Source organism: Protopterus annectens, chromosome 10.part0 (assembly GCF_019279795.1).
Source record: "Protopterus annectens isolate FY-2018-M chromosome 10.part0, PAN1.0, whole genome shotgun sequence".
NCBI lineage: Eukaryota > Metazoa > Chordata > Ceratodontiformes > Protopteridae > Protopterus > Protopterus annectens.
In genome coordinates this window covers 1760300467-1760328117 of record NC_056744.1, presented here as the reverse complement: position 1 = coordinate 1760328117, position 27651 = coordinate 1760300467, and positions in this window count along the sequence as shown.

Here is a 27651-nt window from a genome sequence, read left to right as displayed (position 1 = left end):
CTCAACAGCAGTTTTTCTAAACTCATATATATATATATATATATATATATATATATATATATATATATATATATATATAATCAAAATTTTCCTACTACTATGCATCTATAACTCCACATGTACTGAAAGATTTCCTTTTTTATTATTTTGCAGTAATTTAACTTCTGCCAAACCTTATAACATTTCTTGCTTTCCTTTTCCCCCTCATATTTCCTGTTTCTCATTTCTACTATACCTTTAAGGTCTAGTTTCAAGTTGTCCCAAGCACTAGGTGCCACTTCAGGGACAGTTTCTATCTACACTCATAGGTCTTGAATTTTAAATGTCACCCAGTCATTACAATTTTCTCTTTTCAATAAATATGCAGGAAAACCCCAGTGTCTCTCCTTTACTTTATCACTCTGTATCTGTATCATCAGAGAATATGGTTAAATAAAGTTATTGGGGGACTCATGCTCCTGTAGTATATTCAGTTTACCGAACCAGGCCCAATTGTTGGACCTTGGGGAATAATATGAACATTCTGAGCTCAGTCTACTGAAATAATGTCTAACATGCATGTATGTCTTTATAATTCTGCACTCTCTTTTTGAACCTCCCTTTTACATCCTCCTGTGTATCCTCACTAGTACAAATCAAATGTTAGCTAGTGCCCCTAATTATTTTGGTGAACACAATTCAGTTAATTAGTCTTATGTGATTGGATGTTCTTTTTTAAAAAAATAGGGGTGGATACTTTATAAGCACTATGCACTTAATTTTAGATGTATTTATGATAAAGTTGAAGATGAAAATGTTGTATTTGTTGGCGTTATTATATTCAGTGTGTACTTCGTTGGTTTATGCTGTGTATTCGTTTTGAACAATAAACGAGGAGATCTACTGGACTGGGATTCATTTGCGCTTGTGTGGTGGACTTTTCGTTTTACTAGTGTTTTTTCCACTACTTGTTGGCATTTTGTTTTATCAGTCTATAGATATCCAACCTGGCGCAGATTCTGGTTCCAGGGGCTCTGAGACAGGGGAACTTCGCAAGCTGATTGGACAGCTTACACAGCTTGTTGAATTGTTAACGCTCATTAGTAAATCCATGGCCACGTCACTTTCGGCGTCGATACCAGAAAACCAGGAAGTAACTAATGAGTGTGGTGGTGCGAGAAGGAAAGTTAACAGGGAGCCTTTACTATTACCAGGGACTTCGGAAGAGGTTCAGAGAGAGAATTGTAGTTTTGACGGTTTTCCACACATCACTTTGAACGACACAGATGGGCATGACGAGGAAAACAGACCAAGAAGGCAAAGAAGTCGTACTCGGAGACTGTTAGAGACTGACAGGCCTAATACAGGTACTCAAATGTGAGTAACAGACATTTTAAATGTTAAATATGACTTCAACAAGCAGCGTGTTAATTCTAATTATTCAGCAACTTATAAAGCTATGTTAAGCGATATGGACTATTTTCTTTTTAAATACAAAAGCTTGGATATGGACGATTGCTATTTGAAACCCTGTTTATCACTTAAAATAGTGCCTAAGGGACTCAGAGTATGTAGATATCCCAACAATGTTTTGGATGGGTCTGTGTTTTATGAAGAACTTATTGACATTTTTGACAACTGTGGTTTTCAAATTATGAATGCCATCATTAGAAATAATGAGGCAGAAATGTTAAAATTGAGGGTTGATATAGACAACATTAACAAAGCTATATTAAGTGACCTCATGTACAATGTTGATTGTGAGAGAGAAAAGTATCATAAACTGTTACAGAATATTGAACTGAAATGTGATGAAGTAATGGATAGGAAAATGGGCAAAATAAAAAGAGATATAAAACACATTACCCTAAACCTAAAACTTCTTATAGCAAGGTTTATGGGAATTGGTCAAAAGAACAAACAGAAATGATTTGGGAGGGTGTTGATAATTGTGATACACACCCTGATATTGATGAATTTCCTCAGCTAAGAAGATCAGAAAGGCTGATGGAAAAGGAAAGGGTAGCATATAATTCAAAAAACTTCATGGGGAGGGGGTGGAAACCACATGGAAGGAACCAGAGGGAGTGGAATTGACCACAGACATTACAATGAATAATAACAAATGGACTTATAAGGATTATCATATTTTTAATTATTCAGGCACATTGGTGAATAAAACTCACTTTAACTTGTTTTCAAAAGGTTTTACATTTATACCCAAACAGAAAACTGATATTTTTAAATTATTAGTGGACATCAAACTTTTTATTAGGAAGAAAAATTTACAACTGTTTTTTAAGGGTAAGCCTATTGATACTAAAAGAATAGAATTTAAGCGTAACAGCACATTTAATCCCCCTGTTCATCCTCAATTAAGGAATTTTGAATTAAAAGTAGAAAATGAGATTAGAGCTGCTTTACAACAAGAACAGGTGCATTCCAACCTAACGGTAGAAGAATTTGCCTTATTAAGAGAAATTAGTCATAACCAGAATTTAAGAGTTATGAAACCGGATAAAGGTGGGGGAACTGTAATTATGGACACAATACAGTATGATGGTAAGATGATGGAAATTCTAAATGACACTGAAAAGTATTCTAGGGCATCTATTAATGAAATAAATATTGCTTACCAAAAAAATTCAAGTTACGCTACATGACTTATTTTTAGATGGTTCTATCAGCTGGGAGACCTATCAGTATTTAAGGGTGGAGAAACCTAAGGTTCCATGTATTTTTGGAATACCTAAAGTGCATAAGGATGAAATTAACCCACCCTTAAGACCAATAGTATCTGCTGAAGGCTCTGCGACTGCACCATTAGCGAAGTATGTAGACCAAAAGGCAAAGTGTGTTCTGGATGGTCATATTCACATTTTAAAAGATTCCTGGGACTTTCTTAGGAAATTGGAATCTAGGTTGTTTGATGAAAAATTGGCATTTGCAACTATGGATGTGGTGGATTTATTCACATGTATCCCACATGATGTGGGGATGACATGGTTTGAGGAGATGTTAGTGTTAAGTAAGAAAATTGATCAGAAAGATTTTAGAAACAGTTTGATTTTGATAGAGATAGTATTGAAAAACAATTTTATTTATTTCCAAGGTGAATATTTCAAACAGGAGAAAGGGGTGGCAATGGGTGCGCATTGTGCCCCTACATATGCCAATATCATCATGGCATACTGGGAGAATAAATATTTGATAAACTCACCTTTCAGTGATGGATGGGTTTTATATTGCAGATTTTTGGACGACCTCTGTTTCCTTTGGAATAGAAAACATGAAGAGTTCAACCAATTAGTGAGTTTTGTGAATGAAACTACTGAATTTTTGAAATTTACCAACAACTTCAATGAAGATGAACTGCAATATTTGGACGTTCATATTGAGAAGAAAAATGATAACTTTACTTCCAAAGTCTATAGGAAGGATACATTTTCCAACTCCTATCTACATTACACTAGCTGTCACCCTCCACATCAAAAGAAGAGTGTAGTTAAGGGCCAGTTAGTACGTTTAAGTAGAATGACATCAGAGGACGACAATTTTTTTCAAGGAGTTGATTTTTTAAGGGGCCTGTTCACCAATAGGGGGTTACCCACAAGAATTTTTCAATAAGATACTGGATGAAGTAAAACAAAAATGGAAGGATATGTTTGCACCCATTTTAGGGAAAGAGCAAATTCAACCAATATCTACCCAAGAAAATAAAGTCTGTGATCAGTATGAATCAGGACTTATTACCACCTATGGAGGACAGTCAGGTCTCATTAAAAAAATCTTTAACAGAGAATGGAATAATTTTTCCAAAGTGTCTGATTTGGATCACATTTTTGAAAAAGATTTAGTTTATACATATCGGAAGGGTAACACTATTAAAAATATATTAGAAAAAGGTTTTAATAGTAAAAAAAAACAGTCAGAAAACAGGTTTACATAAATGTGGTAGATGCAACTATTACAAACATTTGATATGTGGCAACCAATTCTTTTTACAGGCAAGGGGGAAAAAACTGTACCTGAATAGCTTTGTAAACTGCGACACTAAAGGGATTATATATATCTCCTTATGTAATGAATGTAAATCCTTTTACACTGGTAAAAGTGAAAGGAAGTTGAGACAAAGAATCTATGAGCACCTATATGACATCAGGGTTAGAAAAGAAACAAACGCATTATATAAACACACACTAAGTTGTAAGAATTCTAGCTTTAGATTCTTTGTTCTTGAAGTTGTACCAACTAACCCTAGGGGAGGTATGTGGGAAACTTTCATTGAGTATAGAGAGCTCTATTGGCAAATTGTGCTTGATGCAAGTAAGAATTTTGGACTTAATGAGTTTGTGTCCCTAGCACCAATTCTTAAACTTAGGGCAGCCAAACTATAGTTTAGTTAGGATGAGGTGTGTTTAACACACCAGTACAAATTAAAAATTCCCAAAACATTTTGATGTTTTTACTTATATATTTTTGATAACCTTTTATGTTCTACTATTTGTATTTTATTATACTGATACAATAAGCTTTTTTGTTTCCCCTTTCATTATAAAAGATTATTTTCTTCTGCTGTAGGATTATTTGATGTCATATTACATTTCACCACAAGATGGGGTTAAAACCTTTTGTTAAAGTGAGTCTTTGAATTAATTAAGTTTTTATAATGTTCTTAACATATATTTTTATCTCTAATTATATAAGAATTTTGCAAATATAAATTAACTTGTTTTTAGGAATTACAATTGTTATATATATTTTTATTTTATTTAATAATAGATTTATCATTGATAATGTATTCTCATTAATTCATGAGATTTGAAATTATTTTGGTGAACACAATTCAGTTAATTAGTCTTATGTGATTGGATGTTCTTTTTTAAAAAATAGGGGTGGATACTTTATAAGCACTATGCACTTCATTTTAGATGTATTTATGATAAAGTTGAAGACGAAAACGTATTTGTTGGCGTTATTATATTCAGTGTGTACTTCGTTGGTTTATGCTGTGTATTCGTTTTGAACAATAAACGAGGAGATCTACTGGACTGGGATTTATTAGCGCTTGTGTGGTGGACTTTTCATTTTACTAGTGTTTTTTCCACTACTTGTTGGCATTTTGTTATATATATATATATATATATATATATATATATATATATATATATATATATATATATCTATATATATATATATAATCAAAATGCTGACTTATTTTCCTACTACTATGCATCTATAACTCCACATGTACTGAAAGATTTCCTTTTTTATTATTTTGCAGTAATTTAACTTCTGCCAAACCTTATAACATTTCTTGCTTTCCTTTTCCCCCTCATATTTCCTGTTTCTCATTTCTACTATACCTTTAAGGTCTAGTTTCAAGTTGTCCCAAGCACTAGGTGCCACTTCAGGGACAGTTTCTATCTACACTCATAGGTCTTGAATTTTAAATGTCACCCAGTCATTACAATTTTCTCTTTTCAATAAATATGCAGGAAAACCCCAGTGTCTCTCCTTTACTTTATCACTCTGTATCTGTATCATCAGAGAATATGGTTAAATAAAGTTATTGGGGGGACTCATGCTCCTGTAGTATATTCATTTTACCGAACCAGGCCCAATTTTTGGACCTTGGGGAATAATATGAACATTCTGAGCTCAGTCTACTGAAATAATGTCCAACATGCATATATGTCTTTATAATTCTGCACTCTCTTTTTGAACCTCCCTATTACGTCCTACTGTGTATCCTCACTAGTACAAATCAAATGTTAGCTAGTGCCCCTAATTAGAATATCTTTTTAAATACTTATCTCACCCAAAATCCTTGCCAGTGTGGACGCCATCATTTTGGAGGGAATGTAAACACATACCAAACTAAACCTTATTCCTTGCCTTTAAGCTTCACTGCTAGAAATCTGCTATTAATGCCTTTTTTTCATTCTTCTATCACTATTGGATCTTCTCTCCCTACCAGCATAACTCCTTTCCTCTTCTTGATATCCTGCTGAGTATTTGTCCCATAATCATTGCCTCATCAATTTAACATGTTCATTCCTGTTCAAGTGAGTCTCCTGTGGCATTGTTATTTGCACCCTACACTTCATAATATAGGTTATTACTCTATGCCTTCTTGCCCGAACCAGAAAAGTCATTTACATTCTTTGTTAATAATGAAAGTGCAGCCATTTTAACAAGGAAATATTATTATTATTAATAATGCCTGACATTTCTTTTGCATATAATATTTTATCTGGCATTGTACATAAACGTACTTGCAGTTGGCAACTGCAGGATCTGTAAATTAACAGCTTCTCATCCTTTTAGAACTCATTTTATCTTTTTTCAAATACTGCATTTCATAACACACTCTCTCTTCATTTTACAATGCAATCAACTCAGCTGGAACTATATACAATTTCAAAAAGAAAAGTACCACTCTTCTATCTAGGAACTAACACTCCAGTCTGATGACAGCTCACACAGGCTTTACCTAACAGAAAGCTGAGGTTGTTTATGATGCAGTGCATGATTCACCTGTGCTTATTTAAAAGCTAATGCATCTCTGTTGTTGCCTAATCGTATTTCCCTTCCTTGCATAGAAAACTATTTTAGAATCTCTAAGAAAAAAAAAAGGTTCTATGCAGCCTTCATCTAATTAACTGATGATATAACTGTTTCATCACTTCTTTTTCATACTCTGACCACTGGGAAAATGTTTGCATTCAGAAATTAATAATTTCTCTTTTTTGTTTTATTTTTCTTGCTCAGTAAGTTCCATGTCATTGCCCTTTTGAACTTGAACTGATGTCTGTCTTGAAGAGCTACTGAAAAAAGTCACTTAGAGCATGTGTCTAGTCAATTTCTGATTGATATCTGCCTTTTATTGAGTGCATCTGGTCTCTTCTGTTATTTTATTTTGGCTCTACCAATCAGAGCCACCATTCTCTGCAGAAATCCTTGCCTCACCGAGGCTCCAAGGTTGGCACTGTTTGTTTCTTTAGTTTTATCTCATTTAATACTGTTATACTATGTGGCTTAGTATAATTTGATACCTTCGCATTGGTTGTTTGGCTAACACATGTTTTTATGCTGTCTTTAATGCTTTATCTACTTTTTTTTATGCTAGTGTGCTCAATGCTTTTATTTCTCCTACATTTCTAGTAATCTATAAAGTTGTAGCCAAAGCCTACCCTGCACCTCTGCTTCTCAGAGCTGAAACAGCTGCAGAAAAAATAAATAACTGATAGCTTCACAGATGTCCTCTGAAACTGCCATTTAGCACAGTTTCTTATCTTTTCTCATTTTAAAGTAATTTAGCGTAGAAAACCAGACCTTTTGTTAAATCTACACACAACAATGTATTTGTCTTTATATTTACATAAACCTTTGCTAATAAATATTTTTCAAATGAGCTACTTAGCAGCTACAATACCACACACCCATGGATTCAGAAATAACCCCAGTGGTCTAGCTAAAAGCAGTGGTAAAATGGTTGTTTTCATTATGAGGCAATTTGCATTACAGAGACACATTAGCCACAATGAGGAAAGACTTCATTATAAGCTAATCTTAATGTTTCCGAATTGTCATTAGCTATCACTAGTGTTAATTATCATTTTTATGTGGTAGTTTACAATGGTGGTTTATGCATTGCATTGGCAGAGGCACACCCATCATTCACTCTTCCACACACTTACAGATAATAAAACACACACACACACACACACACACACACACACACACACACACACACACACACACACACACACACACACACACACATACACATACACACACACACACACACACACACACACACACACACACACACACACACAAATCAAATACCTTTTACCTGTCCTTGAGCTGTGAGAATGTTCCTGTTGTCTCTTCTTATTTAGTTGTTCCTGCCCTTGTAAATCATGGATCCTTTACAATCAGTCAGTGATAGCAGACAATAGATTTTTTCCTTGATAGTGTTTGTAGACTGCATATTGATGTGAGAGCTGCTGCTCTAGTAACTGTTTCCATGAGTCCCTGTAACAGTTGGCATAATCTTCATGGTGGTGTCTAATGCTCTTCCTGGCATCATCCTGAAGCCCCCCACTGCCCCACATGACTCACAGACTGTTGCAAACAGTAGATTATGCCCCCACTGCCCCTCATGACTCACAGACTGTTGCAAGCAGTGGATTATGCCCCCCCCCACTGCTCCTCATGACTCACAGACTATTGCAAGCAATGATTTATGTCGCCCCATTGGCCCGTATGACTCACAGACTGTTGCAAGCAGTGGATTATGACCCCCCCCACTGTCCCTCATGACTCACAGACTGTTGCAAGCAGTGGATTATGCTCCCCCCCACTGCCCCTCATAGGTTCATAGATTCATAGCTTCATAGGTGTTTACTAAGCTAACAGCCACAAGGGCCTTTTTAAGCCTAGCCATGCATCCAAAATCTCTGACAAGTTCTGATACACTTGATAAGTGCAAGCACGGGCCTGGGAGATGAACCATTTACAGGTTACCTGTGTCTATTAGAGACATAGGTGCCAAACCAGGATGAATTTCCAGTTTCCCATCCAATTGTCCAAGTTGCTCTTAAGTTGGGTTAGGTAGGAACTCTGCTTCACATGGATGAGGAGCCTGTTTTATAGACGGGTAGTCTCTGGAATACATACCTATCTCTCCAGCAGGTCCTGCTTATGTCACAGGCAAAGTTTAAGTCTTTAGAGTGGGTAATTCTGGTGCTGTTTGCTTTGTGGATATGCAGCAGTTCCATTAGAGTGGGGTCTGACAATGCCCTGTATGCCAGGCATAGATCTCCTCTCAAAATCCTGTAGATGACAGATTACAGGGATAGGGACTTGAGGCGGTCTGCATAGGACATTTACTTACACCCTGTATTCTTTTGGTAAGAAAGCTCTGTGGATATTCCAGTTGTTCGATATGCTTGGTTGGGTACATACCAAAGGGGGCATTGTACTCAATGGCAGGTCTGATGACTGCCAAATACAGTGGTACAATGACTTCCTTGCCATACCTTTGTTTATAAGTTGCACAACATAGAATGATTTCCTCAGTACTGTAGAGACATGATGGTCAAAGGCTAGATTACCATCTATGTGTGTCCCTAATTCCCTGACTACTGGGTTAGCTCTAAGGGATGTGTTGTTAATATGATAGTTACCAGGGATGGATGACTTCCCAAAGGATACTATTATGCATTTCTTGGCCTTTAGTTTTAGGCCATGGCTCTGACACCAGTTGTTTGTCTGTGTCAGCCCCTCCTATAGAACATTTGTGTCAGTGAGAGATTCAATGACAGCTCCTAATTTGCAGAGACCACTGACATTGGCCTTGACTTCTGAGAAGTAAATGCCAAGAAGGAGCGGTCCAATGACTGATCCCTGAGGCAGTCTACTTGTGACTGGCCTCTTTGCAGAGATGGACTCCCCATTTCTAACCTCTTGGGTTCTGTTAGTGAGCCAGTTGGCTAACCACCAGGTGACATATGGGTTTGTACCTGACCTCTTGAGTTTGTCAAACATGCCCGAGTGGGGTATTGTGTCAAATGTCTTGGCCAGGTCAAGGTAGGCAGTGTGCATAATTTTGCCCTCATCCATTGCTTTGGTGACCTTCTCAAAGAAGTCCACCAGACTGAGCAGATACAATCAGCCCTTGATGAAACCAAACTGGGTTGGGTCCAGTGTCTGGCAGTTTACTATATCTCTGTTGATCATCTCCTTGATAATTCTTTCCACGGCTTTACGTGTAAGACTAGTGAGACTTATGGGTCTGTAGTTTCCAGGGTCTGTAGATGGCCTACATTTGTGCAAAGGGATGACTGTTACCTTTCTCCATTCATGAGTCATGAAGCCTATTTGGAGGCCACAGTTAAATAGTAATTCCAGAGGCCCTAATACATCATGTTTCATGCTATTTAGAAGGCATCCTAAGATATTGTCTGGGCCCATTGAAGCAATATCTTGGTCTTAGAGAGAGCATTAAGGACCTGTTCTCTAGTGATAGTAGAGGGAGTTATATTTGATGATATTTCCTGAGGGAAGGTTGAGTGGAAGAGAGGGGTAAAGTTGGAGCTGAATTTATCAGCTTGTAGGTTTGCTATATCTTCTGGCTCAGTATAGTTGGCTCCATTTACAATGAGTTCTGCATACAATTGTGGACTGCCTTTGAGGTTGTGGACATAGCTAAAGAATGCTTTGTGGTTGCCCTTGGCCTGGGAGGACAAACATATCTCAAATTTGGCTTTGGTGGACTTTATTTGTCCTCTGGGTTGTTTGTTTAGTTTGATGAGAGTGATTTTATCCTGCTGGGTGTTGCACCTCCTAATTTTTGCCATGATTTTCTTCCTCTTGTTGTACAGCATATTGATTTTGTGATTCACAGACTGTTGCAAGCAGTAGATTATGGGTTCCCCACTACCCCTCATGACTCACAGACTGTTACAAGCAGTGGATTATGCCCCTCACTGCCCCTCATGACTCACAGACTGTTGCAAGCAGTGGATTATGCTCTCCCACTGCCCCTCATGACCCGCAGACTGTTGCAACCAGTGGATTATGCCCCCCACTGCCCTCATGACTCACAGACTGTTGCAAGCAGTGGATTATGCCCTTCCACTGCCCCTCATGGCTCACAGATTGTTGCAAGCAGTGGATTATGGTCCCTCACTGCCCCTCATGACTCACAGACTGTTACAAGCAGTGGATTATGCCCTCCCACTGCCCCTCATGACTCACAGACTGTTGAAAGCAGTGCATTATGGCCCCCCTCACTGCGCCTTATGACTCACAGACTGTTGCAAGCAGTGGATTATGGCCTCCCCACTGACCTATATGATTCACAGACTGTTGCAAGCAGTAGATTATGTCCCCCACTGCCCCTCATGACTCACAGACTGTTGAAAGCAGTGCATTATGGCCCCCCTCACTGCGCCTTATGACTCACAGACTGTTGCAAGCAGTGGATTATGACTCCCCACTGCCCCTCTTGACTCATAGACTGTTGCAAGCAGTGGAGTATGGCAGACATTACAGCTTCATAATTAGTATTATTTAAAAAAGCCTGCCTACGATAACTGATTAATTAGTCAATTAATGTTACTGGTTTCTCTGTAAAGGGAGCACATTTAGAAACATTTTCCCTCCCTTTCACTTTTCATATTTTTTAAACACACTTAAGAAATAGTATGAAGTATACCTGCTCTGTAATGGTCACACAGAGGACTAATATCTTCTAGAATGAAGTGAGAGGAAGCAGAGTTCAAATCCATTTTAGTGACTTTAAACACTATTTATAGTGTCCCTGGTGTCTAGTGGACCCCTCTGAACATCATTGCCTTTCTTTTTTTTTTTTTTGTTATTAAGTGTCTTTAAGACACTATAAGAGTTATCTCTGGTAACTAGTGTTGCCTGGACACATGCCTTTTTTAAACTGCCATTAAGGCATGATGTTTAGAGTTATCCCTGGTGTATGGTGTTTACCCACATCACTTTTATTATTTTTTGTAAGTGTCTTTGTGGTACAATATGCGGAGTGTCACTGGTGTCTGGTGTTTCCCACAACAATATTGTAGGGTTTGCTCATTTGTTTAGAGGCTTCTACAGGGATGACATCCCCCCACTCCTGCACACACATTCATACATGCATATACATACAGCCACTGCCCCACCTGACTGCACTTATGGGCTCATTCACTCACACATACACACACACATTTACCAAAACTACTCAGTCACTAACCCCGCTACTGCTATTTCCCATGCATACTCACTCTGATGCATGTATTCATACATGCAGCCCCTCCACATTCACACCCCTCCAAACACTACCTGAATGATAAACTTCCCAGCAATTATCTCTGGGTTAACACAAGCTTTTGACCATGTTCATTAACATGAATGGACGTGAGTGACCGTATTAATTTTATGCAGCCTAGTAATTCCCTGATTTGCTAAGTCTCTGGAATAGAGCACATGACTAATTAGCATATACCTCTCCCTTAAAATGTCTACTTAGGGTTTATCATAACAAGGGAGACATCCCACCATGGTGTTGCATGTCCTCCTGCTAAACATGGTGGTAGGGTTGTCTCTTAATTAAATTCAAAACGGTTACCACAAGGTGTACCCATCATGGAAAACTCACAGTGACCTTTGTGAATTCCTTTCACAGCTTCATTTTACAAAGCACTGTTATACTTTTTCTTTCTTTGTATACAGTGTAACAATTAGATATACATTTAACTAATTACTTACACACTTATTGTTTAGTTTATGTAGCACACACACCCCATCAGATGTAGATTTATTACAATACTTACTATTCACATCTTCATTAAATTCTTTCAAATATAACATGAAATTTAAGAAAGAAAACCTTTTCAGAAATGAAAACTGTGACTATGGTTGCAACAACTTTTGCATTCCATCCTTTCTCTTCTGTGCAGTTGAAACGCAAAGTGAGATTGATGGTTCACGGTGTCAAACTCCTTACAATGCTGCTCATACCTCACAGTACAAGTACTTAACTGTAATATTACTGCTCATACCTCACAGTACAAGTACTTAACTGTAATATTACTTCTCATACCTCACAGTACAAGTACTTAACTGTAATATTACTTCTCATACCTCACAGTACAAGTACTTAACTGTAATATTACTTCTCATACCTCACAGTACAAGTACTTAACTGTAATATTACTGCTCATACCTCACAGTACAAGTACTTAACTGTAATATTACTTCTCATACCTCACAGTACAAGTACTTAACTGTAATATTACTTCTCATACCTCACAGTACAAGTACTTAACTGTAATATTACTTCTCATACCTCACAGTACAAGTACTTAACTGTAATATTACTTCTCATACCTCACAGTACAAGTACTTAACTGTAATATTACTTCTCATACCTCACAGTACAAGTACTTAACTGTAATATTACTGCTCATACCTCACAGTACAAGTACTTAACTGTAATATTACTGCTCATACCTCACAGTACAAGTACTTAACTGTAACATTCCTGCTCATACCTCACAGTACAAGTACTTAACTGTAATATTACTGCTCATACCTCACAGTACAAGTACTTAACTGTAATATTACTGCTCATACCTCACAGTACAAGTACTTAACTGTAATATTACTGCTCATACCTCACAGTACAAGTACTTAACTGTAATATTACTGCTCATACCTCACAGTACAAGTACTTAACTGTAATATTACTTCTCAAACCTCACAGTACAAGTACTTAACTGTAATATTACTTCTCATACCTCACAGTACAAGTACTTAACTGTAATATTACTTCTCATACCTCACAGTACAAGTACTTAACTGTAATATTACTGCTCATACCTCACAGTACAAGTACTTAACTGTAATATTACTTCTCATACCTCACAGTACAAGTACTTAACTGTAATATTACTTCTCATACCTCACAGTACAAGTACTTAACTGTAATATTACTTTTCATACCTCACAGTACAAGTACTTAACTGTAATATTACTGCTCATACCTCACAGTACAAGTACTTAACTGTAATATTATTTCTTATACCTCACAGTACAAGTACTTAACTGTAATATTACTTCTCATACCTCACAGTACAAGTACGTAACTGTAATATTACTGTTCATACATCACAGCACAAGTAGTTAACTGTAATATTACTTCTCATACCTCACAGTACAAGTACTTAACTGTAATATTACTGCTCATACCTCACAGTACAAGTACTTAACTGTAATATTACTTCTCATACCTCTCAGTACAAGTACTTAACTGTAATATTACTTCTTATACCTCACAGTACAAGTACTTAACTGTATTATTACTGCTCATATCTCACAGTACAAGTACTTAACTGTAATATTATAGGTTCATAGGTTCATAGGTTTATACTAGGCTATCTGCCCTAAGGCATTTATAAGCCTAGCCCAAAGTTTTGTGGCTTACACCACCCCTTATGTTAAAAAATACTGTGCCCATTAGTTTGTTGTACCTCTGTCCAGCAGTGACACAGAGATGATTCCCGGGGTAAACCTACTTCTCATACCTCACAGTACAAGTACTTAACTGTAATATTACTACTCATACCTCACAGTACAAGTACTTAACTGTAATATTACTTCTCATACCTCACAGTACAAGTACTTAACTGTAATATTACTTCTCATACCTCATAGTACAAGTACTTAACTGTAATATTACTTCTCATACCTCACAGTACAAGTACTTAACTGTAATATTACTTCTCATACCTCACAGTACAAGTACTTAACTGTAATATTACTTCTCATACCTCACAGTACAAGTACTTAACTGTAATATTACTTCTCATACCTCACAGTACAAGTACTTAACTGTAATATTACTTCTCATACCTCATAGTACAAGTACTTAACTGTAATATAGTGTAATTAATACTTTGCTGTTCTCCTACTTTATTAAATTCACTTTTTCTTCCATCCTCCTGATCATCACTGTCCTTCTCAGTGCCAGCATCTTCTTTCTCCTTATTAGCCTGGTCAACTCCTGTGCTTCTTTCTCTCTCTGTCTCTCTTTCTCTCTGTGTTTTTCATGCATTATTCTTTGAAACAACATGGATGGCTTCTCTGGTATAGTCTCTTTCTGTTCTCATTTGGTGGAAGCCTGGAAGGCTGAAATGCTGGATCCCCTACAGGTTACTGGTTTCATTGACCAAAATTTTGTCTCATTCACCACCTGTTCTGTTTCATGTGCATCTTTGGCCCAACAGGAAAAAGCACTCTGAAAACCACTAGATATAGCAACTTGAATCTCACTTCAATCTTGCAACAATCTCTGATTTCTAAGCTGAATTTATTCTTTATCTGGTATAAAATAAAGTAATTTTCTATGAAAGCTTCGGTGCAACCAACTTTCATTGCCTTTCCCCTTTGCCACATTTTACTCCAGAGCACTATCATCTACTGGTATGTTTGTATCTTCATCAGAAGGTGTCTTAGCTGTTTCCTAATGGCATGAAATGTGTTTTCTCATTTAATAAGTCTTGCTGTAGACTAGAGCACCGGTCAAGTTCCTTATTTGTTTCCTTTGTAAAATTGAATGTTTCCTCTGTCCAGTTTCTCTGGGATGGTATAATCCCAGATTCTACCTTCATGTTCTATATTCAAATTTTTTCTGTTTTTTTTTTGAAAGAGCTCTTCCTGTGAAGCTTTGTGATTTGCCATTCTTTCCTTTACACTAAAAGACAAACTTTTTCAAATCAATCAACTCATCTGAATAGTTTTCCAAACTTTTATCACTGACTTTAAATATTTTCCAAAGTTCCACTTACTTTAATGACTTATGAATGCATTTGGTTTATTTTTTTCGCCAAGGTTGCTGGAAACCATCTCCTGCATCTAAGGTACAAATTGGTTTACATGTTGCTGATCAGCCATGAGGTTATTCTGAACCCAAACTTTTACTTACGTTTTTTTTTTTTTTTTTTTACCAACTTTCTCTTACATTTTTCATTTTTTTAATATCCAGACATTGTAGTTACTGGCCAGTAACCAAATGAATCCAAAATTAATAATTTTTATCAGCTTTTTTATCGACTATTTTGTGTTCATACTGAGAGAGCTCTAATTAACGTATTCAGTCAGCAGCCAACCTGGAATCTCTCACTGCGCTGTTTCTTGACAGTGAAATTAAAAAAAAAATCAGTGTCTTATCTGCCCTCAGACATTTATGGTCTCCATATAACTCAGGCAGACACACTTTACAATCATGCCTGCCATTCACACTGGAATATAACTATAGACAAAAGAGTATTAGACAGAGTTAAGAGTTTTAGAGTCTTTTCTTGTGTCTCTAGTTGGACCAGTTTGGGTAGCATTTGGCAGAGTGACATCAGGTTACAAGGTAGTCTGGCTAACCTCATGACTAGTTTATGATTCCAGTCTTTCATATTTATCTCAGATAGCTGTCTGTTGTGATACACTTAATGGGATCAATATCATCCTGTTAGTTAAAGACTTCATCTTGCATGACGCTAACACCTGGCTCTCTGATATGTATCTTTCTGGTTGCGTCTCCTCAGGAACTGTTTGAATATATCTGCAGTTATGTTTCACAATAGCATTAGCACCTGTTTGTCCCATGTAGGACCATGGCTCATCCACTTTTTGTAGGTTGTGTGTCATTTAAATGTACAAAAATACAATATTCTCTTTGTATAACTCTAGAAATGCAGCCATATTAAAACAGGTTTCACAGTTTACATACAGCTTCAATAAATCAGTGAAAATAACTTTCAGTCAAGAAAACTGATAAGAACAGAATGTGCTGTACATTAGATTACAAACACATCTTGTTTTTATGCTTCATGGCTTGGGAACCAAAGCTAAAAAGGTGTGGAGAACAGGGTTTTGGTATTACTAAGAAACATTTCAGATACAGTTAATTAAGTTAGTTTGTTTGGACTGACAGGCAGAAAGACTTTACAGTGTCAAATATCCATCATTCCAAATGTGAGTTAGTTCGTTTACATAGATATGCTAATACAGAGACTTGACCATGAGTGCAAAACAGTGCAGTCCTCTGAAGACAGTGCAGACACTCAGCTATAAGTGCAGAAGTCAGGTCAAGTATCCAGCATTCTGGAATATTTATGATATTATTCATGAGGATTAGAATACGAGTGCAGAATACTTTGGCGATAACTATCAGCACCGTTACTGGACACAGTACATTTCTGATGGACAGTATAATAAGTGCGGAAACTATAGACAGTAAGATTTGATTCAGATATTGTTTACATCTACCTTCACTGTACATAATAAAGTATTTTTAACTGAACTACAGTGTGTGTGTGTGTGTGTGGTCATTCTGAAAAGTACAAGAAAAGTTGGCCCATAAACGAGAGATTGGCACCTGTTCAGCACAGTTCTGGGTAATTAACAGATAAAGACATTCATTCCATCTCATTTCAGTTACTTCCACCTCATTCCAGTATAATACAGAATTATGAATTCTTACAGATATATCTCCAGGGGTCTACATCAAATGAACGAAATGTCACTTACCCAAATTTTAAATTATCGAGACAAAAACACAGAATTTGCATTTAAACAAAAAGTCACAACACCAATATTTTCACCAGGGAAAGGAGGCAGTCGGCTGGCATTCAGGAGTTTGCCCTTTTCTCCACTATAGTGTGATCTTGGAGTTGGTATATTTAGTTAGGGGGATGTGGGGAGTTTTGGGGGCAAAACCCCCCACTTGGGTTTAATTTGCTTCAGTATTTTTTTTTTTGTATATGTTGGCCAACTGCCTCCTTTCGCTGGTGTAAATATCAGTGTTGTGACTTTTTGTTTATATGCAAGTTTGTTTTTTTCATCTCGATCATTTAAAATTCGGGTAAGTGACATTTCAATTATTTGAAGTAGACCCATCTCCACTTATGTTTCAGAATGACATTAGCACCTGTTTGCCCATGTAGGATCATGGTTCATCAATATTTTGTACTGTAATACCGGTTGTTTCTCATTTTTTCTCCCCTTCCAGCTTTAGGGGTACAGGTTGTCCTGGCTTAAGGACAGGTAGAGAGTGGATGCAATGTCACATCATAGGAGTATCTCCATGTCTATCTTGCTTTATGGTCACTTTTCTTGACAGATTAGAAAGGAATAGCATTTGGTCACAGTTTGGATCCAGCATAGCTGCAGTAATTAGGATTTGTATATCAGAATGTTAACTGAGCAGGGCTTACTCCAATAGCATTATGCGGAGTAGCACACTAAGACATAAGAGCTTGGTGAGTATCTAGTTGGTGACAAATTTTTTTTAGCAGTGTGGAACTATTCTTTTAGCGGATCCTTTGGACTGTGGGTAGTGCGGGCTTGAAGCAGTATCTATGAAGATATAATCCGCAGCAAACGTTTGTAACTCTGTGGATAGCAGATCCTTTGGACTGTGGGTAGTGCGGGCTTGAAGTAGTATCTATGAAGATATAATCCGCAGCAAACGTTTGGAACTCTGTGGATAGCAGATCCTTTGGACTGTGGGTAGTGCGGGCTTGAAGTAGTATCTATGAAGATATAATCCGCAGCAAACGTTTAGAACTCTGTGGATAGCAGATCCTTTGGACAGTGGGTAGTGCGGGCTTGAAGTAGTATCTATGAAGATATAATCCGCAGCAAACGTTTGGAACTCTGTGGATAGCAGATCCTTTGGACTGTGGGTAGTGCGGGCTTGAAGTAGTATCCATGAAGATATAATCCGCAGCAAACGTTTGGAACTCTGTGGATAGCAGATCCTTTGGACTGTGGGTAGTGCGGGCTTGAAGTAGTATCTATGAAGATATAATCCGCAGCAAATGTTTGGAACTCTGTGGATAGCAGATCCTTTGGACTGTGGGTAGTGCAGGCTTGAAGTAGTATCCATGAAGATATAATCCGCAGCAAACGTTTGGAACTCTGTGGATAGCAGATCCTTTGGACTGTGGGTAGTGCGGGCTTGAAGTAGTATCTATGAAGATATAATCCGCAGCAAACGTTTGGAACTCTGTGGATAGCAGATCCTTTGGACTGTGGGTAGTGCGGGCTTGAAGTAGTATCTATGAAGATATAATCCTCAGCAAACGTTTGGAACTCTGTGGATAGCAGATCCTTTGGACTGTGGGTAGTGCGGGCTTGAAGTAGTATCTATGAAGATATAATCCGCAGCAAATGTTTGGAACTCTGTGGATAGCAGATCCTTTGGACTGTGGGTAGCGCGGGCTTGAAGTAGTATCTATGAAGATATAATCCTCAGCAAACGTTTGGAACTCTGTGGATAGCAGATCCTTTGGACTGTGGGTAGCGGGCTTGAAGTAGTATCTATGAAGATATAATCCGCAGCAAACGTTTGGAACTCTGTGGATAGCAGATCCTTTGGACTGTGGGTAGTGCGGGCTTGAAGTAGTATCTATGAAGATATAATCCGCAGCAAACGTTTGGAACTCTGTGGATAGCAGATCCTTTGGACTGTGGGTAAAAGCGGGCTTGAAGTAGTATCTATGAAGATATAATCCGCAGCAAACGTTTGGAACTCTGTGGATAGCAGATCCTTTGGACTGTGGGTAGTGCGGGCTTGAAGTAGTATCTATGAAGATATAATCCGCAGCAAACGCTTTGGAACTCTGTGGATAGCAGATCCTTTGGACTGTGGGTAGTGCGGGCTTGAAGTAGTATCTATGAAGATATAATCCGCAGCAAACGTTTGTAACTCTGTGGATAGCAGATCCTTTGGACTGTGGGTAGTGCGGGCTTGAAGTAGTATCTATGAAGATATAATCCGCAGCAAACGTTTGGAACTCTGTGAATAGCAGATCCTTTGGACTGTGGGTAGTGTGGGCTTGAAGTAGTATCTATGAAGATATAATCCGCAGCAAACGTTTGGAACTCTGTGGATAGCAGATCCTTTGGACTGTGGGTAGTGCGGGCTTGAAGTAGTATCCATGAAGATATAATCCGCAGCAAACGTTTGGAACTCTGTGGATAGCAGATCCTTTGGACTGTGGGTAGTGCGGGCTTGAAGTAGTATCTATGAAGATATAATCCGCAGCAAACGTTTGGAACTCTGTGGATAGCAGATCCTTTGGACTGTGGGTAGTGCGGGCTTGAAGTAGTATCTATGAAGATATAATCCGCAGCAAACGTTTGGAACTCTGTGGATAGCAGATCCTTTGGACTGTGGGTAGTGCGGGCTTGAAGTAGTATCTATGAAGATATAATCCGCAGCAAACGTTTGGAACTCTGTGGATAGCAGATCCTTTGGACTGTGGGTAGTGCGGGCTTGAAGTAGTATCTATGAAGATATAATCCGCAGCAAACGCTTGGAACTCTGTGGATAGCAGATCCTTTGGACTGTGGGTAGTGCGGGCTTGAAGTAGTATCTATGAAGATATAATCCACAGCAAACGTTTGGAACTCTGTGGATACAAACTATCTGCTATTATTTGAAATTAATTTTGTTGGTATGCCATATCAAGAAAACACTGTCTTGAACTTGGGAATAATTTGTTGGCTATTCATTGTTGACATAAATTGAATTTCTGTAGCTGTAGAGTAATAGTCTATTAGTACAATGTGACACTTCCATTACTACAATGTAACTCTTCCATTACTACAATGTAACTCTTTCCTTTGAACACCGATAGATCTCCAAATATTCTTAGCTATGGAATTTGCAGTAACAGAATTGGTGGCAATAGCTCTTTTGTCTGGGATGATTTATGCAAAACTGACACATTGGCACAAGCTTTGTAATGTCCACGTATATACTGGGCTACTATTCTGACATTTTGGCTCTTTGATAACAGTTAGACTTTAATGTCCTTCATGTATTTGGACAACACTTTGGCATGCTGTGACGAACTGTAAGTACAGTAGCAAACCATTGCATTCAGAAAGTTGTATTTGATGGTATAGTATTTATACATCAAATGCTTTGTCTATGCCCAACAGGTATGCTTAATAACCATCTGTAACTTGTTGTCAAGTTTGATAGCTTATTTTAGCAGTTTAATGTCTGATTTTCCATTATACTCCACACATATGTAGAAACAACATCTTCATTATCAGATTGTGTCAGTCAGATATTAGGCTTCTTTATAGCATATCAGCCATGATCAAGTGCTTTCTAGGAACATGGATTGCTCTGGCATCAAAATGTCTCAGTCTCAAAAACAGTTTCTATGATATTGGTGGCATTTTATCCAAATCATAGCAAGTTAATCTATGGAACCAGTGGCTTGTAGTCATCTGGAGTTGAAAGCTCCCTTGTTCCAAGAAGCATCTTGAGATCCTAAGATCTCCTCACAAATGATACTTGCAAGGTATTCTTTTCTCATTTGTGAATATATTTCTTCTACATCAGTTAGCATTCATGAACAACAGCCAATAGGTCTACTGACTTGTCTATACATCTACAGTAATGTGGTATCTAGACCACAACTACTGGCATTCAGACTCATAACTGGTGAGTTGGTGACATCTCTGTAGGTGAGCACTGGAACAGATCTCAACATTAACACTTGTCCAAGTTTCATCCTTCTTTAGTAGATGTGCCATTGGATGTGCACTGTGGGAAGCTGTAGTACAAACTTGTCCAAGAAACCCAAGAAATTTATCATGCCTCAGGCATGATGTAACTCAGTTACAAAGATAAGTAATTTAAGTTCTGCTACTACATTGAACTTGTTGAAGTCTGATTTGTTTCCAGTAGCACTGATGCTGTGACTAAATTAATGGGTCTTGGGCTTACCGAGATTTAATTTCTTTCTGTTTACTTTTGGACCCAAGTTTATAATGGTTTGTGGGCTCTGCCTTCAACCTTCTGTCATGTGGTTATAAGGACCAAGCAGTAGCACATTGTCCAAGACAAAAAACATGCCCTTTTACCATCAATGGTCAGCTGTGAGTAGCTGAAGTAGGGAGAGAGAGACAGAGAGAAAAAGAACTTCATGCCCTTTCAACAAATTTCTCATTTTGTATTGAAATATTTCTGGTGCTGAATTTATACCAAAGAGAAGCTTTTTGACGCAAAATATTTTCAGAGTAAGTAATTAGCTTTTGATGATGCCTACCTAGAAGAACCTGCCAAAACCCGGTTGAAGCATTTAATGTGGAAAACACTCTGAGATCAACTAGTTTAGGTATAATATCCTGAAAGAGAAGTAGCGTGACCTTTGCCCTCATAACTGCATATTACGCTTTTTAATTGGCGCATTTTCACATTATCATTCCTTTTGACAATCGGTACTTCTTCTACACAGTTCTTTTAGATAGTGTAGAAAATGGTACCCTTCAAAGTGCCGTCATGGTGTATGGGATAGTGTCTGCCTTGGATTTTATCTTTACTGGTTCATATTTAAGCAGACCAACTTCTCTAAACACATCCACAGTAATTTTGTCAATTCTGGCAAACAGTCCCAACTTGCATGTCACTGTTTTACTGAGAAGATTCTTCAAATATGGACCTTCTAGGATATAGATTTCAAACTCGTGTTCTTGCCCCTTCCACTCAGTAATTTTACAGGAATCTTCCTATACACCCGAGTTAATCTTCAGGCTTTGTATTTCTGTATACACTTCTTGCACCTGTGGTCACTTTGAGATACTTCTGAAGGTAACACCTGATTTTACATTGACATCATCCTGATACACCCACCACCAACCTGAGCACAGTCCACCTTGTGCCTTCTATACACCCCAGTGGTTCTGAGGCTCACAAAAGTGGTAATGTTAACAGAGAGACCCTATATGTCCTCTCGCATGTTTGTTTTCAATGTGTCCCATCAAACTGTGTATTCCTTTTGCAGATTATTATTATTATTATTATAATGCAGGGATCATGGTGATTATGCTCAATAGTTGGAAAAAGACAAACCAGTAAAGTGCAAGAGTGGAGGAAGACCCAACCTTAACAATTGTTAAGTGTGCTTGGCAGTACAATCTGCCTCTACTGACCACCAAATGACAACAACTTGTAGAAATAAGGTGTTCCTTCCCCTAGCTGTAATAACAGGATGTGTGTTCGCCTGCATTTTCCAAAGGATACAAAGTTCATAGGTTCATAGGTAGGTACTAGGCTATCAGCCCTAGGGCCTATACAAGCCTAGCCAAAAAGGTACCCTGGCTTTCGTCACCCAAGAAAATTATTTTCCTGTGGCCCTGTCGAGCAGAGCCACAGAAGTGATCCCCGGGGTGAATTTCCTATTTCCCATCCAATCATCAAGATTTTTCTTGAAGAGTGCTAATGAGGAGCTTTGTTTGATATAGATAGGTAGTTTGTTCCAGAGTATGGGAAGTGTCTGGGACAGGAATCTATTCCTCCAGCATGTTCTGTTTATTGTGGCGACAAGGTTTAGGTAGCTTGAATGGGATTTCTCGGAGGGATTGGGATTTCTTTATGTAGAGCATGTCTAACAGCTCTGGGTTTGACATAGCTTTGTATGTTAGGCAGAGATCGCCTCTGAGTAGGTGATATGTGACAGAGCAAAGCTGGAGTTTTTTTGAGATGGTCTGTGTAGTGCATTTGTTTGAAGCTGGTAATCCTCTTTGTGAGGTATTTCTGCAGCCTTTCTAGTTGTTGTAGATGTCTTGTGAGGTACATACCAAAAGGGGCATTGTACTCTATAATGGGTCTAATAAGTGCCGAGTAGAGGGGAACAATGACCTCTTTTTTTCTGGATGAGAAACCTTTTGTGATGAGGTGTGCCATGTAGAAGGATTTCCTGACTACTGTGGTGACGTGATTATCAAAGGAGAGACTACTGTACACCTGTGTCCCAAGGTCTCTTATCACACTTTTGGAGTTAAGTAGACTGCCACCTATATGGTGGTTCATGGCTACAGAGTTTTTAATAAAGAAGATGACAATGCACTTTTTGGCATTGAGCTTGAACCCATGGCTTTGACACCAGGCATCTGTCTCAGTGAGGCCCTTTTGTAAGATGTCCACATTGTTAGGAGTTTCGATTATGGCTCCTAGTTTGCAGTCATCTGCGAACTTCATTAGCCAAAGACCTTCTGTGTTAGCCTGTACTTTGGAAAAGTAGATAGCAAACAGGAGAGGAACCAGGACTGAACCCTGTGGATTGCACTTGTCACTGGTCTGAAGTCAATTTGGAGTCTGCTACTTTCACAGTGTGGGTTCTGTCAGTGAGCCAGTTGGCACTCATCTTGTGACACAGGGATTTATGCCTAGTTTAGTGAGTTTGCCTATAAATCCAGAGTGAGGGATGGTGTCAAAAGCCTTGGCGAGATCTAGATAGACTGTGAGAACAACCTTACCCTCATCTACGGCTTTGGTGACTGCTTCAAAGAAGTCAATCAGGTTTAGGAGACATGATCTGCCTTTTACAAGCTGAACTGGGTGGGATCCAGAGTTTGAAGATTACCAGTGTCTTTGTTTATAAGTTCCATGATGATATGTTCCATGGCCTTGCAGACCAGGCTCGTTAGGCTAATGGGGTGGTAGTTCCCAGGGTCCGTGGTGGCTACCCCTTTGTGGAGTGGGATAACTGTTGCTGTGCGCCATTCAGTGGGCACAAAGCCTGAGGTGAGGCTATGATTGAACATTGCTGCTTAGGTGGGGTGCCATTTCATTCTGTAGTTCATGTAGAACGCAGCCTGGGATGTTGTCAGGTCCCATGGATGCTGTGTTCTTGGCTTTGGAGAGTAGTTTCTACCTGTGCAGCCATGATTACAGGAACTTTGCATTATTTTGGTATAGAGATGGGCCCTTTAGAGTGTGTGGGGGTGTAAAGTTAGCACTGAACCTATCTGCCAGGATGTTGGCGATATCAGTTGGTTCTGTATATTTAGTGCCATTGTGCTGTAACTCAGAGCAGATCTGAGTGTTGCCATTGAGATTCTTGACATAGCTATAGAATGCTTTCTGGTTGTCTTTGGAATCAGTGGCAATTTTGTTTTCATAACTAGCTTTGGAGGATTTTATGAGGGATCTCACCTTCTTACTGAGGCTAACCAGAGAATTCTTCCAGTCATGGGATTTTACTCTTTTTTTGCAACAGTTTCTTTTTTCTGTTGTAGAGTTTGTTTATGTCAGGGGACCACCAGATTGGTTTCCTTTTTTTGGAGGATAGCATCTTGGTTCTGTTAGGGATAGTATGATCCGTGCACTCATGTAAGTGCTTATAAAGTGCATTTGTGTAGGATTTAGCAGTCATACCTCTATTGTCCATCTGCATGAGTGTTGTGAAGTTTGCCACTTCTGTCTTAAGAAGCATGAAGTTGGCTTTGGAGTAATTTTTTACCGTGGTTTCCCTAATGGGGGGGGGGGGTAGGGTTGGGATATGGATGTCTAGGCTGATTAGCTTGTGGTCGGATCTGACCAACGAGGAATTGACCTCTGGTGTGGAACACTGGTTGCCCATGTTGGTAATGACCTGGTCTAAGATATTGCTGCCCCTAGTGAAGGTGTAGATAAGTTGATCCAAGGCGTTGGAATTTATGAATTCCAGAAAACGTTGAGCAAAAGAGTTGGTACATGAGTAGTTTTCCCAGTTAATGGTGGGGTAGTTGAAATTGCCCATTATTAGGATGTTAAGTTGTATCCTAATATTTTCCAATGTATCAAGAAATGAGGAGTCGGAATCCTTAGGCATGTTGGGGGATCTGTAGCAAGCTACAATTTGGATTGCAGTCTTGCCCAGAGTTAGTTGCACTTGGGTAATCTTGGATGCATTATGCTGAGCAACTAGCCTGGAGGTGTGGATATCCTTAATGAATATGGACAGGCCTCCACCTTTAGTGTTTCGGTCCAAGTTAGGTGGTCGAAAGGTGTAGTATGAATTATAGCCTGAAACTCAAATGTATGTCATTATTTAATTATTTCAATTGTCAGAGGTTTGTCTGAAAACCACACATTTTATGATGAAGGAACTGCAAATATGAAGCAATAATCTGGACATTTTGTGAAATTTTGATCATTGAGAGGTATGGAGGTGAGTGTAAATCTAAGACACTATGTTACACTGTCTTTCTGACATGCCTGCTGATACACTGCCTTTCTGGCATGCCTGCTAAATGCTTTATGGCTTTGAAAGTTGGCAAAATATTTAGCATTTTTTTATATGTTACAGTAACTAGAAATACATGGAGGAGTTAAAGCTCCAAGCACTACAAATAATTATGATTGGTTCACGATCATTACACAGTATTATGTTTTCTCAACTTGGATGCCAAGATTCACCTCTCAGCTTTGTTATCAAAGTGAATTTCCTGGCACCCATGTCTCCAAAACATAATAAGAAAGCTATGATTGTCATAACAATCATAATCTTCTATATTATTATTATTATTATTATTATTATTATTAAATTATTTTGCAGTTTACAGTGAGCTTAAGCTTTCATATCTTAAATCAATCTTTAGATCTTCCCAAACACTTCTCCATCTGGTTTGCACCTTCTTCTGTATCAGCATTGTTGCACATCTGTCTCACCAACAGAAGGTTTGAAAAGGGCTTACTTCAGTATCAAACCACTACAATACTTCACAGGGGATACCATTTCTTATGAGTCTTTTGTCTTTTGTTTATGCAGCATTTTACCCCTTCTACTGCTTCAGGGGCAACTCCATGGCACTCTTCTTTGTTAATTTTTATGTGTGCTACTGCAGGTCTATATTAGAACATCAAAGTTTGAAAACATCGAATGTTCTCTCAAACCCAAAACAGCGAATGCTGAAAATAGCGAAGCTGTTTCCTAGGGAAAAAATTTGGTTGGCCGTTTCTGTGGCTTAGCTATTTTCAGCACTGTGGTGGAAAGTTACGGGTCGGGTTCAGGTAATTGTGCGATTGTACGGACGTTAGGGTTAGGGCATGAGTTAGGTGAGTTAGGGTTAGGGCACGAGTGAGGTGAGTGTGCGATAGTGACAGACTTTAGGGTTAGGGTGTGGGTTAAGTGAGTTAGGGTTAGGGTGCAGGTGACGTGAGTGTGCGATAGTGACGGACCTTAGGGTTAGGGTTTGGGTTAAGGTAAGTGGATAGATAGTAGTGTATGTACAGTTTAGTGTTGGGTTAGATGTAGGATTTTAAGTGTATGTGTGTGGATTGCTGTTTTTTTGGTGTGCTTGTGTTGTGTGTGTGTTTCTCGGAACAGCAAATTTTTTCCCATGAAAAACATTTGCTGTTCTGAGCTTTTGATGATATCATATTTCGAGATTCCAAGTTTGAGCTTATGATGTTCAATGTTTTGGAATTTCGATATGATATAAACCCATCAAATGCACCACTAAAATCTACAAAAAAATAGGGTACTCTTCATTTGATCGAAAGTGAGATAGTCGATTTTAATGGATTCTGTATTTCATCAAACTTATTTGGTAGATGTATGCAGAATCCATTAAAAATAGACTGTGTTTGTCTGTTGGGGTGGGTGTTTGAATGTGTGTGTCTATGCATTTATGTGAGTGTGTGTGTGTGTGTGTGTGTGTGTGTGTGTGTGTGTGTGTGTGTGTGGGCATGTGTGGGCGTGTGTGGGCGTATGTGGGCATGTGTGTGTGTGTGTGTGTGTGTGAGTTTGGGATTTGGTGTTTATTGTGAGATCAATAAAACTGGAATAAGGAGTTTTTCCTTAATCCTCACTGCTGTGCGATCTCAGAGATACTATATATACTTAGCAGGGTGTGAGGGTGCAGCTGCTGTGTGACCTCAGAGCTACTATATATAATTAGCAGGGTGTGCAGGTGCAGCTGCTGTGTGACCTCAGAGATACTATATATAATTAGCAGGGTGTGCAGGTGCAGCTGCTGTGTGACCTCAGAGCTACTATATATAATTAGCAGGGTGTGGGGCTGTAGCTGCTGTGTGACCTCAGAGCTACTATATATAATTAGCAGGGTGTGCGGGTGCAGCTGTTGTGTGACCTCAGACCTACTATATATAATTAGCAGGGTGTGAGGGTGCAGCTGCTGTGTGACCTCAGAGCTACTATATATAATTAGCAGGGTGTGGGGGTGCAGCTGCTGTGTGACCTCAGACCTACTATATATAATTAGCAGGGTGTGCAGGTGCAGCTGTTGTGCAATCTCTGAGATACTATGTATAATTAGCAGGGTGTGGGGGTGCAGCTGCTGTAAAAT